Source organism: Dendropsophus ebraccatus, chromosome 13 (assembly GCF_027789765.1).
Source record: "Dendropsophus ebraccatus isolate aDenEbr1 chromosome 13, aDenEbr1.pat, whole genome shotgun sequence".
Classification (NCBI taxonomy): domain Eukaryota; kingdom Metazoa; phylum Chordata; class Amphibia; order Anura; family Hylidae; genus Dendropsophus; species Dendropsophus ebraccatus.
The window spans coordinates 14,650,244-14,655,512 of record NC_091466.1 but is presented as its reverse complement, the minus strand read 5'-3'; the positions used below and the strand labels follow the sequence as shown (position 1 = coordinate 14,655,512).

Sequence of the window (5,269 nt, the reverse complement as noted above, 5' to 3'; positions counted from 1 at the left end):
TGGTCCTCCTTTCCCCCCTTATAGATGGTCCCCCTCTCCCCCCTCCCTTATAGTCCCCCTCTCCCCCTTATAGATAGTCCCCCTCTCCCCCCTCCCTTATAGTCCCCCTCTCCCCCTTATAGATAGTCCCCCTCTCCCCCTTATAGATGGTCCCCCTCTCCCCCCTCCCTTATAGATGGTCCCCCTCTTTCCCCCCCTTATAGCAGGTCCTCCTTTCCCCCCTTATAGATGGTCCCCCTCTCCCCCCTCCCTTATAGATTGTCCCCCTCTCCCCCCCCTCCCTTATAGTCCCCCTCTCCCCCCTTATAGATAGTCCCCCTCTCCCCCCTCCCTTATAGATAGTCCCCCTCTCCCCCCTTATAGATGGTCCCCCTCTCCCCCCTCCCTTATAGATGGTCCCCCTCTCCCCCTTCCCTTATAGATGGTCCCCCTCTCCCCCCCTTATAGATGGTTCCCGCTCTCCCCCCCCTTATAGATGGTCCCCCTCTCCCCCCTCCCTTATAGATGGTCCCCCTCTCCCCCCCCCTTATAGATGGTCCCCCTCTCCCCCCTCCCTTATAGATGGTCCCCCTTTTTCCCCCCCTTATAGATGCCCCCCAGTGAGTAAATAACACAAAAATAACAAAATACAACTCACCTAACCTGCGTTCCCCCGTCGATCCTCTCTCCGTCTGATGCGCGGCTGCCGGGGGTGTCCGGTCCTCTCCCCGGCAGCGTGCGCATCACACAGCTCCTAGTGCCGCCTGGGCCCTGACTTCCGGTACGTGCGCTCCCAGTACCGGAAGTCAGGGCCCCAGGCGGCACTAGGAGCTGTGTGATGCGCACGCTGCCGGGGAGAGGACCGGACACCCCCGGCAGCCGCGCATCAGACGGAGGCAGCCGGAGACTCTTGTGACCGCAAGCGAAACAATGCTTGCGGTCACAAGAGTGCAGTGGCGAGGGGGCCTCCCGGGCGGCATTATAATGTGGGCGGCAAGGCATGGGCCCCCCCCGGAGCCTCGGGCCCTGGGCGGCCGCCCAAACCGCCTACATTATAATCCGCCATTGGATCCGTGACATAACCTCAAGGGACCCAGTGGCAACCCAGCAGGTCACTGACCACAGGGGAAAAGGGTACAACCGGCCTTGTAAAATAAAAGCAGGCGTGCCATCACACCTGTGTGCCCACCAGGCACTGGCATCACGTGACAACATTTCAAGGTTCGGCTGTATCTCGGCCATCCACCACAGGAGTGGTGTCACACTACAACACCTAGCAAGTGACCGGCTGCTCCTCCGATATAACATCACACCGGGGGTACACCACACATGATCTAGCTGCTGGACCACAAGAGGTGACAAACACCAGAAAAAAACCACACACACAGCAATGGCGTTTTTGAGACAACTGGAACAATCCCATTAAAGTCTATGGGAGAAAAAATGCCACAGTTTGACGAAAGAACGACACACCCTCAGCATGCTGTGCTTTGGAAACACTGCCAAAGAGCTTCAAAAAACACCAGAAAGGAGAGAAAAATACCACACCAAAAAAACACCAGAGGGCAAATTTATCAAACATGGTGTAAAGTGAAACTTGCTCAGTTGCCCCTAGCAACCAATCAGATTCCACCTTTCATTTTCCAAAGAGTCTGTGAGGAATGTAAGGTGGAATCTGATTGGTTGCTAGGGGCAACTGAGCCAGTTTCACTTTACCTCATGTTTGATAAATCTCCCCCTATGTGTGTAAATCTCCCCCTATGTGTGCAAGGCATCATAAACTGCTTTTCCCCTCCAGCTAACATCTGGCTGCTGGCATTTTGGCAAAAAGAAAAACAAAACAACTTCATGGTGTTTTTAGTGGCGTTTTTCCAGGATTCTAAGGCAGTGCGAAGCCCGCCTTAGGCAAGTTAACAGGAACAGCAAAGTATTGTGTAAATAGCAGCAAGTTGTTGTTAATGCTTTATTGCACTGTGTGACAGTTTTTTGGAAATTCTTTTTGCCAACAAGAAATTCTAGGTTAACTCTAGAGATGAGCGAACCGGTTTGGCTGGTATGGGATCCTGTCCGGATCTTTCCAAAAGTCTGAGTCCGGTCGGATTTGGATTTTTGGAAGATGTTCTGGGTGGAAAAAGCGCTTTCCCATGATGCCCGGAACACATCCAATCAGCAGGGATCTTGCACTAGCCCACCCCCTGTGTCACGTCGGTATAGCTTTAAGAGGAGCGGTGCACAGAACAAAAACGTGCTATACAGATATATAAGTACTATACTGTCACCCTTGCGAGAGTGTATATGACATAGGTGTTTTCCTGAGACACAAATATACCTCGTGCATGTGTGTAGAATAAAACTCAAAAAAAAAAGTGCTGTACAGATATACAAGTACTATAGTTGGATCCTTGTGAGAGTGTATATGACATATGTGGTTTCCTACTGCTGCTCCTGTACTGGCCTCAAATGACTATTGCTGGACCTCCACTGGCCTCCAATGACTACCGCTGCTCCTTCAATGCATTTGTGTCCTTTTTCCTGCATAGACCCTGTAATGGTGAGTTTCCTGCATAGACCCTGTAATGGTGAGTTTCCTGCATAGACCCTGTAATGGTGAGTTTCCTGCATAGACCCTGTAATGGTGAGTTTCCTGCATAGACCCTGTAATGGTGAATTTCCTGCATAGACCCTGTAATGGTGAGTTTCCTGCATAGACCCTGTAATGGTGAGTTTCCTGCATAGACCCTGTAATGGTGAGTTTCCTGCATAGACCCTGTAATGGTGAGTTTCCTGCATAGACCCTGTAATGGTGAGTTTCCTGCATAGACCCTGTAATGGTGAGTTTCCTGCATAGACCCTGTAATGGTGAATATTGAAGTCTAAAAAAAAAAAAAAGACTTTGAGATATCGAAAAGATAATGATGTTACTGACATGTAGAGCCCTAAATTCAACCAAATACACTACCCCCGTATCATATAGATGCTTTAAACTATGAAATCCGAAGAAATCCGAAATTCGGTCGAACCAAACTTTTCAAAAAAATCCAGAAGTACGATCGGAATGAACTTTTGAAAAGTTCGCTCATCTCTAGTTAACTCTTAGGCTGTGTTCACACACCGTAATATAAGGGTAACTTTGAGGTTAAAATACAGCTGTATTTTTCATTTATTACATTGGACGGCAGTGCACACACTGTGTAGATTATTTATTTATATTGATTACAACCAGCCAAAAAATTAACATGCTCACTATTTACCACCCGCTTTTGGAAAATACAGCCGTATTTTTTTTTTTACCTTCCAACATGGTATGACTGCACCTGTTGGGACCTTGGAACGGTCCTCGGTTTGTAAGGTACAACAAAGACTGCCCTTTGGCTATGAATTTGTGCATAGGGCCCTATCGCACCAAGCAATTATCGTCCACATTTGACCAATAATTGTTTGATGTAAAAGGTCATGCACAATGTCGGCTGTTTGTTGTCTTTCAACATATTGAATCGAAACAATCATGACAGTGACAGTCTCTCTTCAATGAGCACCCCCCCCCCCCCCGAGCAGGAAACAAGAAGGAAGCGAGTGCTGACAGGTGGGTGCTCGCTTCCTCTTCTAGATCACGCTGCGTAATATGGCCCATATTCTGTGTGTTATTTACATTTGCCTGCCGATGGATTGCCTGCTCAGCCAGTCAGTGACTGCATCTGTGCCCCGCCCCTCTCACTGATTGGCTGAGTAGGGCTGTGACATTGCAGCAGTAAGAGCTGCAGGAGGCCGGCGGCTGTCAGAAATCGGTAAGGGCACGGGGCACGGGGACAGGTAAGTATACATTCCTTATTATGTTCCTGCACCCCCTGCCTGCCGGATGATTTTTTTTTTCCACGAGACTTCACCTTTAAGAAATTCCCTCCATTGTCCTTATAGCATCTGCGCACTGAGCTCTCTGACTGCATTTAGGCGCATCTACTATGGAGGTGCTCCTGTTAGGTTCTCCATGCAACAACTCCAGTCTAGGAAAAAAAAAAGGGGGGGGTCGTGGAACCTCAGTTGCTAGTCTCAAAACACTGCAATAGCCAGATATCCCTCCAGGGAAGGAAAACCTGTTGCCACAGGGGAGATCACCAAACCATCCTGATAGGTAGCCTTTTAGGTCCCACTCAGTTGTGAGTATTGGAACATTAATAGTGAAACACCAGAGTGGCCCCTTTTACGTCAAAGTCTAACTCTGTTGCGAGTATTGACAAGGGTTTACCTAAGCCAGGCATCCATCCACAGACATCTGTTTCGGGGTATTTGCCCCTCATCAATGTGGAGCAGGATTCTGGCTAACAGGGGCAATGAAAAGTAGACCAACAAAACAATTTATAGGGGGCAATGTATCAATGGAGACTCTTGAGTGAGTACTTCATTTGGATTTTTTTCACTGATCTCCCTGAGCTCAGTGACTGCTGTGTTTTGTTGGTTGATTTGTCATTGCCCCTGGTAGCCAGAATCCTGCTTCACACTGACGAGGGACAAATACTCTGAAACAGCTGTCCGTGGATGGATGGATGGCTTTGGTAACCCTTGTCAATACTCGCAACAGAGTTAGACTTTGATGCAAAAGGGGCCACTCTGGTGTTTCCCTATCTATGTTCCAATACTTGCAACCGGGTGGGACATAAGGGGCTACTAATTAGGGTGGTTTGGTGATCTCCTCCTTGGTCTTCCTTCCCTGGAGGGATATTTGGTTATTCCCGTGTTTTGAAACTTGTAACTGAGGCTCCATGGACCCCTTTTTTGCATATTTAAATGTATAGATGGCAATGTGTCAATGGAGCAAGTATTTCTTTGGAATTTTTTCACTGATCTCCCTGCTGAGTTTTGTTGAACAACTCCAGTCTAGGCATCAAGAAAATCAGTACAAAGTAGAAGCTGTATGAAAATGATGCAAACTTAATATTGTTGTAAACCTCTAAAGGAATGAGTATGTCATCGGCCATATTCTTACTGCTTAGAGATGGCTGTAACGCAGGTGTAGTTGAAGTAGCAGACAGCAACAACCTCTTTACTTCTTTTCCCTCCAAGGAGCTACATTAGGGCTCCACCCTTCCAGTACAGGCTACTAGCCTCGAGGATTTCTAACTTCTTCCTTATTAGAGAACCAGGAACCGCTCCATTCTAGACACGACAGACTGTACGCCTGCTTGTAGCTTCACAGGTAAGTCAGAAAAAAGTATACAGCATACGTTGGCATCAGTGATATATTTTGATTTTTGATGAAGTGTGAACTAGTATTTATTTCCATGTCATGTTTTTA

General features: G+C 47.8%; 1 protein-coding gene across 1 annotated transcript in view; it reads left to right on the top strand.

Moving 5' to 3' along the window:
• Nucleotides 1–5,047: 5,047 nt before the first annotated feature.
• Nucleotides 5,048–5,269, top strand: part of LOC138771283 (NACHT, LRR and PYD domains-containing protein 3-like) — a 60,030-nt gene continuing 59,808 nt past the window's right edge. Inside the window, exon 1 of the mRNA XM_069950892.1 lies at nucleotides 5,048–5,170. The gene's annotated coding sequence lies outside the window, so the exon portion shown is untranslated. The remainder of the gene's footprint in view (nucleotides 5,171–5,269) is intronic.